Source organism: Alosa sapidissima, chromosome 15 (assembly GCF_018492685.1).
Source record: "Alosa sapidissima isolate fAloSap1 chromosome 15, fAloSap1.pri, whole genome shotgun sequence".
NCBI lineage: Eukaryota > Metazoa > Chordata > Actinopteri > Clupeiformes > Clupeidae > Alosa > Alosa sapidissima.
In genome coordinates, this window is record NC_055971.1 from 11,491,850 (window position 1) to 11,505,490 (window position 13,641).

Genomic DNA, 13,641 nt, shown 5'->3' on the forward strand with positions numbered 1-13,641 from the left:
TTTAAACTACATTTCCCTGCCTGATGTTATGGCCTGCCATCTTTGATGTGACACGAGGGGGCAAAGGGTATATGACGTCGGGCACAGGTATTAGTTTGGGGCCGACGGATAATGGGAGGGGGGTGAATCACACTGTTTTTACCACTCTCTAGTTTACTAACACTTAAGAAACAGTTTTTTGTTAAGATCATATATATGGACTAATTTACAACGACTTTTTCATTCATGATTATGTTTTGTACACGGACAATAAATCATTCTTGCAATGTAAACAAAGAGGTGCGTTAATCCATCCTGGCTCTACATTGTTCGCGGCCCATGGAACTTGGACATAAAAATGGACACTACAACACCAATGACATAACATACATGTAATATGTAATTGTAAGTACTTAACTGGTACACTTCATTTTAATGGGTTTATGCCACTGTATCAAAGAGCAATAAGTGTGTACCAACACAGTTGATATATGTACTATGTAGTGAATTAGTAGACCTGTTCCAAGACATCGAAGACATAACATACATGTCATATGTACATGTAAGTAATTAACTGGTACACTTAATAGGTTTATTCCACTGTATCAAAGAGTAACAAGGTTGTAGCAGCACAGCTGTTACATGTACACTGAAGACAATGAGGCCTTGACTGGAGCTAAGAATGGTTTGTATATATCAAATCAATGATGACCAGATTTACCCCATCCAGCAGGTCTCAGGTCAGCTCTTTGCCTCTGATGAAAATTTAGGCAAATTGGCAAAGTTTTGTAAAAGCACTCAGTATTACAATGTAACAACTATATGTAGGTACTTACAAATACATAATGCAAGTACAATGATAGTACCTGATAGTATATGTTGTTACACAGGTTGTACCACTGTACCTAATTAGGTAGGTACACTGTAACAGCGACACATTAAAATAAAGTGTTACCGCTGTTTTTTTTTTAAAGTTGTGTAATCCTTAAGGGGTTGCCTTTGTATAGAATTGTTAAAAAAAACTTTACAGTGAATAGAGTGAATTAATATGAATCTCAATCAAGGCTTTAGAAGGAGGTAAAATAGAAGGTTAACTTTAAAGAAAAAAGCTCTAGTTATGAGAGAGATCCAAGAGATCCAACAATTTAAACAACAATTTACTCATATATGCTCACTTATACATAAATAACAACAAAAATGGGAGAACAGTATGACATTACACAACTTTAAAAAACAAGGTTTTAGAGACACAGACAAAGGAGAAACTAAAAGAGTGCAGGATGATGATGGACACGGAGATAGAGAGAGTGAGCAAGACAGAGAGAGAGTATAAGAGAGATGCTCAGAGCCTGATGCGGTGAAGACTGAGCAACCCTTAAAAAGTATGTGCTGACAATGTAAGCTAATTTAAAAATTAATAACAGGAAAGAATTTCCAGAATTGTTTAAAACATCAACACATTAGCAAGAAATAGAAATCGTTAATCAAAAGAGTCACAGGTTGAAAGCTTACAAAATATAGGCATATTTAATGGAATAACAAAAATTAAGGTAGCAATTATAAATGCATGGCCAGCATTAATGAATCACAAGTATTTTGGCCTTCACATATTCCATACTACATAGCATTTGACTGTAATCACATAGTATGACTACAGTAGGTAACAAGATGACTCTGACAGGTGAATGCAGATGATCAGATAGTGTTGTCATCTCCCCTCTGCTCTCCTTCTCTTTTTGGCCGTCCTGGTGGATCACCTTTCCCCTGGCGTGTCTTCTGGTAGACTCGGCCTTCCCTGTTCTTCAGGTTGACATAAACCACAGCGCAGATCATAACCATTAATCCACCGCCCAGCAGAGAGGCGTACACTCGGTAGAAAAGAGAGTCAATTCCGGTAAGGTTCAGGTAAACTAGGTGGAATCTTCTGGAATAACAATCTTCCCATCCCTCTCCTCCCCTCAGGCATTGATATATTCCGCTGTCGTTGGGTGTGAGGTTTGATATGACTAGTGAGTTCTGAGGGTGGGACACGTTCACTCGGCCCCTCATGTCCTCGGGTAAGAGGGGGATCAGAGGCTCTGTCTCCTCTCCCTTCTGACGATACCACTCAGGACTCCTGTACCTTGCTGTCAAATTAGTATCACAGGTGAGAACAACGCTCTCATTCAGGGAAAACATCACATAGACAGGGTCAGAAACAGAGCAGACCATCAGCTCATATCCAAGTGGACTGTAAAGGTCTCCAGTTTTGCACTTGTAGGAGCCAGAGTCGTTGAGTTTTACAGATGGGATGACCAGAGAGTAATTTCTCGTTTCAATGTACATCTCCTCCTCATGACGTTTTGGGCCAGAATAAATGATGGTCAGAGAGGGGTCGACAGAGAGGCGTTTTGCTGGAGTTTCCCATTCCACCTTGCCCTTGGATGTAGCGGTAGGGTTAGGTTTAGGGTCAGCACAGGACAGAGTCACTCTCTTTCCAAGCCAAACGAAAATAAGTTGAGCATAAGCAATAACATCATAGATAGCAGGTTCTGTTAACACATTGTTTTTAATGACGTGACTTGGATGAAATTGTGTACCTTCTGAAAAAATTCCCAAGTGATAGGTGTGGTTTTTGATGAGGTGCTCTTCTCTCCAGGTCTCAACTTTGTAGGTGCCGCTATCAGAAAGGGAAATGTTGAGCAGCATAAATGTACCAGTAGCCTCTGAGTCGTTGTAGAATATTCTCCAAGACCGTGAACAGATTTCATCTCCAGTGACGTTCATCAGAAGCGTGATGTTGTCCCCCAAACATCTGTAGAAGAGATGTTTGTTGTGTTCCTCAGATGTGATTGGAAACTGAAACATGACATCTCCTCCTAGTTTTCCGAAAATGAGTGAAGACTCTTGGCTGAGAGAGGCGCCATAGATTCGGAGGATCAGCAGGAAAGCAATGTGTTCGAATTTGGCCATTTTGGCTCTGTGCCTTGCACTGTATTAGACCCAGTGAAATACTTGTCATTTCAGTGTGTGGTGTAATTGTTATAGCTAGATATGTTTCCTGCCACCTGACAGGAAAAAAGCTGCAGATCAGTAGCCTCAGATTAGAGTCAAGGAGGGGTTTTATTTTTGGGAAAGCTATTTGCAACTAGGCCTGCACAATTATCGCAATCACAATATGAACCAACGCAATTACCTAGTTGCAAAAGCTACAAATAATCGTGCACAGTTAATTTTGTCACATTTCTGACTTAAATATTAATTTCATCCTCCCTGATTATGCCACTTCTGGTTGGTGGGTGTGTGTAGTGCATGAGGGGCACAGCATTTCTGGTTGGTGAGCTTCACAGTCGTTCAGAGGTGCTGTGCTTCTTGTGCACCGGGTGTTCTCACCAATCGGGGTGGCACAAATTAAAGAGACATGTGGAATATTAAACTGAATCAATTTATTGACATTTAAAAATCATATCGCAATATGTGCAGCCCTATTTGCTACACACAGAATCAGTTTTGTCCATTTCAGTTTTGTCTTGAAAGATAATGGTGGATTTTTGTTTCAGTGTAATTTCCAGTATATCAAACATAGTGTGGCTGTATCATACATTTTTATTGATATCTTTTGAAATGTCCAATTTGGTGTCACTTTTTCAAATGTTGTGACTTGACACATTGCTAAACATCTTTTCAACAGCAAAAAACTGCCTAGTTCTTTGCCTAGAGTTGAGAGTTGAGTGATTTGAGTTGACACTTTCAGACACACAAGCTGTTACTGTATGTGTAAAAATGTCTTTGTAGTGCCACACTTCTGAAAACAATCTCTGTCTCTGCTGTAGCTACTGAGGTTGCTTCTTTACCGTGGACCTGCTGTAAGCAGTGGTGTAGTCTACTACGTGATACGCAGGTCTACGCAGTACCACTTAAAAAGTATCACTATCTCAGTGTACCCACTTAAAATAGGCAAGGATACATATTATTTGGGGTTGATCACAGTATACCCAGTACAGCTAACTGCTACATCACAGTATACCCACTACAACTAATTAGACTACACCACTGGCTGTAAGATATTACAAATGTTAGAAAACAGTCTAGTGTCTGTGTAAATGCATCTCAGAAACACAGGCAAAGGAGAAGCTTAAAGAGTACAGGAAGAGAGAGAGAGAGGTGAACATATAGTGAAGGAAGTGGTATACTCCTCCGTGTACATTTGCACTAGTCGAAGACGTGCGTCAGTGACAGGCAGTCACAATTGTTGGGAGGCACACGACACCCCCCCCCCGCATGTGGCATGCCACGTTGATGGCGCAATTCTCGTGTGCACAGGGCACAGACGCAGAACTATACCAGCCCTCTGAGAAGGACTGATAGTGTGTTTTGAAAAATATGCATTCTTGTATATTTGAGGAACGAATCTCTCTCTCTCTCTCTCTCTCTCTCTGTCTCACACAAACACACACACACACACACACACACACACACACATCATCCTCTCTAGTTTCTAGAGAGGAGCGTTTTGAAGACTCCAGCTGCAGCTGTGTTATGGGGTGCTGCATGGATGTCTCTTCTCTCTCATTGGTTTGCCCGTTGTCTCCCTGCCTCACATGCTTTTGACAGAAGTGTATGGAATTGGAATCACACACTGCACCTTTAAGGTGCTGATCAACTGGCCACATCTACTGTACCTGTGTGGGCCACAGCCACGGCTGCTCCCACATCAACACACAGAGCCTGATGTGGTGCTGATCACACCAAGGCTGAGCAACCTTTAAAAAGTTGCAAAGTATGTACTGACAATGTAAGCTCATTTGAAAATGAATAACTTTTTTTGGCAGGAAGGGAGGCACTGATGCACTGAATTGAACATCGCGAGACTTTGGGTGAGATCCAAAATGGCAGCGCACTGAACACTGACGCTTGTAAACAGAAATACAAAACTTTATTTTTCTTCTACTAAAAACAACCACTACCTCTCTACAACTCTCATCAAAAACCGGATTATATTCTCCACCTTTTCCAACGGCAACCTCTTCATTCTGGACGTTATGTCATCTGAACCCAGCAAGAAACACACTTGTGACTACTCAACTGAACCAGAATCACCTACCGCTTGCGCTACTTCTACATCCATCGAGGTCAGTTTTCTACAATCCATAAACAACAAACTTGCAATACTGGAACATCTGCACGCAGATATTAAGGACTTAAAAGCCAGCCTCAAATTTTCCCAATCATAGATCGACACACTCGCATTAGAAAACCGTGAACTCAAAGGAAATATCACAAACTTATCCGACCATGTTAATCAACTCACCAGCGAAAATCGGATCATGAAAGAAACAATCCTAGACCTCCAGTGCCGCAGCATGTGCGATAACCTCATTTTTTCCGGAATTCCCCTGCCAACTTCTAAAGATACACCCGACGACCCAGAGAAAGCAGTTAAAGAATTCTTGCAGTCATCTCTCAAACTACCGCCAGAAACAGTTGACAAGATTACCTTCCACCGTGTACACCGTCTCACTTCCAAAGACAATAAAAAACCTCCTCCAATTATCGCCAAGTTCGAACACTTCAAACACAAAGAACTCATCAAAAGCAAAGGAAAAGAACTGAAAGGCACTTCATTCGGACTAAACGACCAATTCCCACAAGTAATACAGAAAAGAAGAAGAGCCCTCTTGCCCATAATGAAACAACTCAGGCAAGAGGGCAAACGAGCAGCACTGTCAGCCGATAAACTTTATGTTAATGGAACTCTGTATCGCAACCCCAATATCACCACCTGGCTATAGCACATCATACCTCATGCCAACATTCATCTTGACTATAACATTGTCACCCTCAACTCTCTCTAACCCACTGCCTACTGATGCTTGGATCACCTCTCTCTTCTCTCTTCTTATGTTTCATTCCTTTTGCTCCCCCTACCCACCCATTCTCTTTTGCTCTCTCAATGTTTAATGTTATTCATGGTGTTTTGTCTATACATGTTTGCTTGTGTGTCCTGTCTGTTTTTGTTTATTATGTCTATAGGCTAAAGTCAAATTATGATCTGTATGTTTTCAATGCTAAACAGGAAATGTTCATGCTGTCACCACTCCAGAACCAAATTCCTACCTCTTTATGCTCTATATTCTTCTCAGCCCCTACCCTTTACATCTCATTCGCACACCACATTACATACCTATTCCTCCACCCCCCCTTCCCCCTCTCCTATCTAACTGACACCTGCACACACTCTCACACACACAATACCCACCTTATCAAACATTTTCATAACTGTACAATCACAACATGGTACCACTTACATTCCTGACCTGGAACATCCGTGGGATTGGATCTCAGGCAAAGAGGCTCAAAATCTTAAATCATTTGGATAGTTTAAAAGCTGACATATGTCTCCTACAAGAAACTCATCTCTCAGAATTAGACTACACCCGCATCAAATCAAGACAATTCAATCACATTTTCTCATCTCATTACAATACAAAACAAAGGGGAGTTTGCATTCTGATTAACAAAAGAATCTCATTCATCCATAACGCCACCATCACAGACCCAGAAGGACGTTTTGTCATCATAAACATCTCAATTCACAATACCCCTGTAACAATTGTTAATGTTTATGGCCCTAATACAGACAATCCAGTTTTCTTTCAGAACCTCTTCACCTCCATCTCAACTCTATCTGGCTGTCCCATCATAATTGCAGGCGACTTTAATACAGTGTTAGACCCCACATTTGACAGATCTGATCACTCTAAAAGCAAATGAATCTGGCAATCCACAAAAACAATAAAACAGTTCATGAGCAATTCTGGCCTTGGCGATTGTTGGCGGCTTCAGCACCCAGACTCCAAATGCTACTCTTTTTTCTCTCCGGTCCACCACTCCTATTCCCGTATTGATTATTTTCTAACCAGCAACTCTATAATGAAAAATATCTCTGATTCAACTATTCATCCCATAGTCATTAGCGATCATGCCCCAGTTACAATTAAATGGAACATAACAAACCAACAGCGACCAATTAGCAAATGGCGTTTTAATACATCCCTCTTACAAGACCCAAATTTCATCAGTTTTGTTGGGAGAGAGTGGGCATTCTTTCTAGAAATGAACGGCTCCCCTGAATCATCTCCTTCCCTTCTGTGGGAAACAGGAAAAGCAGTACTCAGAGGAAGAATCATCTCATATTCAGTATACAAAAAAAAGAAGGAAAAAGAACAGGAAGTAGAACTCAACAATAAAATTAAACAGTTAGAAGAAACCAATGCAAGCAACCCAACTGAAGAAACACAGGCAAAACTTAGGAAACATAAATTTAAACTCAATGAAATACTCAATAAACACACTCAATTTATGATTCACCGTCTAAGGCAGGAAAACTTCCACCATAGCAATAAATCAGGTAAATACTTAGCAAATCAAATCCAACGTAACAAAGAAAAATCAACAATCCCGGTCATAAAGAACTCAGCAGGGAAGCTAACCAGCTCACCTGAAGAAATAAATCATGTTTTTTACCAGTTTTACAATAAACTATATTCTTCAGAAATAAACCCCAACCAGGAATTCATAGACTCTTTCCTAAACAGCATTGAATTACCACAACTCAATGAGACCGAAATAAAAAACCTGGAATCACCTATAACTCAACAAGAACTGTTTGATGCCCTGAAACAGATGCCCGATAATAAAGCACCAGGTCCGGATGGCTTTCCTGCTGAGTTCTACAAACAATTTTGGACCATCTTAGCTCCACTTTTCATCAGAATGATTAATGAATCAAAACAGAAAGGACGTCTTCCAACTAGTTCCACCACAGCCTCAATTTCACTGCTCCTCAAGCCCAATAAGGACCCAACATTGCCATCCAGCTACCGACCAATTTCTCTCCTCAATGTGGACAATAAGATAATCGCAAAAATGCTAGCACACAGATTAGCAGAGGTCACCCCATCCATTATCCACCCAGACCAAACAGGCTTCATTAAAGGTAGAATTTCATCCACCAACACCCGCAGACTGTTAAATATAATGTATCACTCTACACATTTTCAAGATAATACCATCATAGCAACTCTGGACGCAGAAAAAGCTTTTGATAGGGTGAACTGGAATTTCCTGTTTTCCACATTAGGGAGGTTTGGCTTCGGGGAGTTGTTCATTAACTGGATTAAACTTCTATACACCTCTCCTTCAGCCACAGTAATCACCAATGGACTAACATCACAAAGTTTCACTCTTCACCGGGGAACTAGACAGGGGTGCCCACTCTCCCCCTCACTATTTACAATCTTCATTGAACCCCTAGCAGCTGCCATCCGTCAGAACCCCCTCATCAAAGGTGTCCAGACTCCATATATGCATCACAAAATCAGCCTTTATGCTGACGACATTCTTCTCTTTCTTCAAGACCCCACAACATCAGTAGAAGAAACCATCAAACTCATTGACACATTCTCTAAAATTTCTGAATACTCAATCAATTGGAATAAATCTGCAGTTCTCCCATTACATCCCAACAGCTGGGATGTGACAGCCAACCCTTCACCTATCCCACTCTGCACTAACTATATCACTTACTTAGGGATAAAAGTCTCCCCCAGGCTGTCAGACTTATTTAGCCTAAATTATTCCCCTCTACTCACTTCAATAGATGATGACCTTCAACGCTGGAAGAACCTCCCATTATCCATCATGGGCAGAATCTCAGTAATCAAAATGACAATACTGCCCAAAATAAACTATCTATTCTCTATGATTCCAACCCAGCCCACCACCCTCTGGTTTAAGTCTCTCGATTCATTAATCACTAAATTCTACTGGAAAGATAAGACCCCAAGGATCAAACTCGCCACTCTCCAAAAACCAAAAGCAATGGGAGGACTAGAGACCACACACTTCCAGCACTATGCCCTGGCCAACCAGCTCCACTTCATCCACAAATGGCTACACCCCACCCCCTCAGACAACACCTGGTTAGACCTAGAACAAACAATCTGTAAAGAAATTAAAATCTCAGATCTCCCTTTCTGCAGTCAGTCGGTCAAAAAACATCCATCCTTCAAAGCCCCAACAATTTCAGCTACTCTGACAGCCTGGTGGAGATTCTACCACATCACTGATTCACCTATAGCACCATCAATTCGCACCCCGATTTGGAATAACCCAGATTTCACCGTCAATAAAAAAACACTTAACTTTCACACATGGATGGGAAAGGGCATCACTCACCTTCAACACATTCTTCAAGACAATAATCTGGCCTCATTTTCCTGTTTGGTCCAGAAGCACGGCATCGAGAGTAAACACTTCTTACAATACCTGCAAATTAAATCATCTATCCTAGGAAAAATTAACATCCAGACAGCTAACCTTGACATTCCCCCACCAATCTCAGAGCTGCTTAATATTCCCTCTATCAAAAAAATACTCTCCCAAATTTACAAAATTATATCTCGTCAGAAAAAACAATTGGCCTGCCATATCACAAATGGGAATCAGACTTATCAATTACTCCCGGTGCCGACTTCTGGACCAAAATGTGCAAAAACATCTACCTCATGACAAAGAATAGTAATCTACAACTAATACAATACAAGGTTCTTCACAGATTCCACTTCACTGCACATAAATTGGCTAAAATGGGGTTTGGCTCGGATCTTTGCACTCACTGCACACAAAATAACCCAGATACATACATTCATGCGGTTTGGCATTGCACTCCAATCAACCACTTCTGGGTGAGTGTCACAAAATCTCTCTCTTCCATCTTTGGCTGTCACATCCCAGCATCCCCTTCCTTATGCATACTTGGTGATACATCCACAGTCAATTTAAGCAACTCCTGCAATAAAACACTGCTGCTGACTATCGCCAAGAAAACAATCCTCATGAACTGGAAATCTAAGAAAAAAGCTCACATCACTCATTGGAAAAACTTGTTAACAGACTATATATCATTAGAAAACCTATCAACTACAAACTTAATCAATACTCCGGATACAACCTCTCCTTGGTACCCCTTTATCACCTACTTACAGTCCTGACCCTCTTTGCCTGAGTTCCATCTCCACACGATCATAACACACTTCATCAACAGATACACATATCATCGAACACTGGGCAGGGGAGGGTAGCTGGAACTATTATTGTTATTATTATTATTATTATTATTATTATTAGTAGTAGTAGTAATATAAATAGCATCCCCTTCTTTCCCTCCCCCTTTTATTTACATTCTCTGATAACTTTACTAATTTCACTCTTTCTCTCTCCCATCATTGGCATTGGTTGGGTCCTGTGGGTTATCTATTGGCCCTGGGCCCCCGGTGTGCACCCTCCTCATACGCTCATGCACATGCCTTGTCCTGGAAGCACACAGCAAGCTTTACTCTCTTTTAATCGCACTACATGTTAGGTGACATACATAAACAAAAACTACAAAACAGGCTAGGGTAAGAGTGGAGTGCAGGTAGATGCCTCATCAGGTGTCTATCTGCATGCCTCACTTATTTTAATGCACACATTGAGGAGGCATACATCTTACACAGGGTAAGTGTGGTGTGCATGGGGAAATCCTGACAGATATTCACCATGCATGCCCACTTCTTTTAATGCTACACTCTAGATAGACCCCTCAACCTAGCCATTCACATACTGTACATATTTAGGTCAAGAGTGGCGTGTTGGGTGAAGGTCTGGGGGCGAGGTGTGGTTGGTCGTGGTAGTGGGGGATGTGTGCATATGCTGGGGGCCTGGGGCGATGGGTGGCACGCAGATCCTCCCCTCTGTCAGCTCGTTGCAGTATAACTGCGGGGGCTGGGTGGAACTGTGGCCATTAATGGGTGCCCAGGTTGGCAATCAGTCAGGCAATCAACCAGGCAATCAGTTATTCCTATTATTATACTTATCATTAATAGAATAATTACAACTCCTCTCCTCTGAAACCCTCCCTCTCTATGTTCCAGCTTCTCTCCTCCTGGCCCAACAGCAAGCCAGCCTTATACATATGCGCACACACACACACACACACACATACATCCTCACATACTCACTACCCCTCACCCCCCATCCCCACCCCCATCCCAACACCACCTCATTCACACTCTTAGAGCTACCATCCGCACCCCCCCCCCCCCCCATCCCCCCTTCTTTTCATTCCGGTCATCAATTTCATCCCTGATAATCATATCTGTAATCATCCTGGACGCAAATCATCCTTAGCCTTTCTGTTATTAATGTTATGTTGTGTTATGTTTGTGGAAGCCAAGTCAATGTGATGTCTTGTTAAGTTACAGTATGTGTTTATGTAATGTACGTCTGTTTGTCGTATGTAGTATTCATGTGCATGTCGTAGTGTTGCATTTTCTGTAATAAAAAAAAAAAAGACAATGAATAACATGAAAGAAGAGGCTTTTTCCAATCTTCGTTAGATATCTTTATTTTCCAAAACCGCATTAGCAAGAAATAGAAATGGTTCATCAAAAGAGTCACGGATTGAAAGCTTAAAACTGTAGGCCTATTTAATGGAATAACAACAGTTAAGGTAGCAATTATAAATGCATGGCCATCATTAACAAATCAGAAGTGTTTTGGCCTTCACATATTCCATACCATATAGCATTTGACTGTAATCACAATATTCATGGGTTTCATCAGGACCCCTTCCACAGGTGTGTAAAATCAAGCACCTGGGTTATAAATGCAGACTGTAATACACCTGTGGAAAGGGACCTGATAAACCCCCATGAATAAGTAGGTTGCAATTATAAATTAGATTAGATTAGATCAGATTCAACTTTATTGTACAAATACAATGTAAATGCATGGCCAGCGTTAAGTATTTTGGCCATCACATAGCATTTGACTTTAATCACATAGTATAGGTTGCAATAATAAATGTTTGGTCAGCGTTAAGTATTTTGGCCTTCACATATTCCATACTACATAGCATTTGACTGTAATCACATAGTATGACTACAGTAGGTAACAAGATGACTCTGACAGGTGAATGCAGATGATCAGATAGTGTTGTCATCTCCCCTCTGCTCTCCTTCTCTTTTTGGCCGTCCTGGTGGATCACCTTTCCCCTGGCGTGTCTTCTGGTAGACTCGGCCTTCCCTGTTCTTCAGGTTGACATAAACCACAGCGCAGATCATAACCATTAATCCACCGCCCAGCAGAGAGGCGTACACTCGGTAGAAAAGAGAGTCAATTCCGGTAAGGTTCAGGTAAACTAGGTGGAATCTTCTGGAATAACAATCTTCCCATCCCTCTCCTCCCCTCAGGCATTGATATATTCCGCTGTCGTTGGGTGTGAGGTTTGATATGACTAGTGAGTTCTGAGGGTGGGACACGTTCACTCGGCCCCTCATGTCCTCGGGTAAGAGGGGGATCAGAGGCTCTGTCTCCTCTCCCTTCTGACGATACCACTCAGGACTCCAGTACCTTGCTGTCAAATTAGTATCACAGGTGAGAACAACGCTCTCATTCAGGGAAAACATCACATAGACAGGGTCAGAAACAAAGCAGACCACCAGCTCATATCCAAGTGGACTGTAAACGTCTCCAGTTTTGCACTTGTAGGAGCCAGAGTCGTTGAGTTTTACAGATGGGATGACCAGAGAGTAATTTCTCGTTTCAATGTACATCTCCTCCTCATGACGTTTTGGGCCAGAATAAATGATGGTCAGAGAGGGGTCGACAGAGAGGCGTTTTGCTGGAGTTTCCCATTCCACCTTGCCCTTGGATGTAGCTGTAGGGTTAGGTTTAGGGTCAGCACAGGACAGAGTCACTCTCTTTCCAGGCCAAACCAAATTAATTTGAGCATAAGCATTAACAGCATAGATAGGAGGTTCTGCTAACACAATGCTATTAAAGTACTTTTCATAAAAAATGTCAATTTCAATGATTTTACGGCAATCTCTCCCCTTCCTGATAATGATGTAGTAGCATCCAAAAGCCCAGTAGAAACTTATTGAGGATCCATTGTGATACAGCTGCATTCCACTCGTCAGTTCACCAGGAAAACTGTTAGAACATGTCTGAGAGTTAGTTGCGTCATAAACCAAGGTTCCACCAGAAGTTGCATATCTCCACGGTCCAGACATGGTTTTTTTTTCATATATTTCCAGTGTTTCTCCGTGACTTGGATCAAAGGTGTCCTCGTCAAATCGAATCATTTGGTCTTCTGAACCTCTCTCCATCCATCTTTCAAAGTGTGCACCTTCTGAACAAATTCCCAAGTGATAGGTGTGCTTTTTGATGAGGTACTCTTCTCTCCAGGTCTCAACTTTGTAGGTGCCGCTATCAGAAAGAAAAATGTTCAAAAGCATGAATGCAGCAGTAGCCTCTGAGTTGCTGTAGAATATTCTCCAAGACCGTGAATAGATTTCATCTCCAGTGACGTTCATCAGAAGCGTGATGTTGTCCCCCAAACATCTGTAGAAGAGATGTTTGTTGTGTTCCTCAGATGTGATTGGAAAGTGAAACATGACATCTCCTCCTAGTTTTCCGAAAATGAGTGAAGACTCTTGGCTGAGAGAGGCGCCATAGATTCGGAGGATCAGCAGGAAAGCAATGTGTTCGAATTTGGCCATTTTGGCTCTGTGCCTTGCACTGTATTAGACCCAGTGAAATACTTGTCATTTCAGTGTGTGGTGTAATAGTTGTAGT

General features: G+C 41.7%; 1 protein-coding gene across 1 annotated transcript in view; it reads left to right on the top strand.

Annotated features, from left to right (window-relative positions):
• Nucleotides 1–13,641, top strand: part of megf6 (multiple EGF like domains 6) — an 86,775-nt gene that overhangs the window by 5,601 nt on the left and 67,533 nt on the right.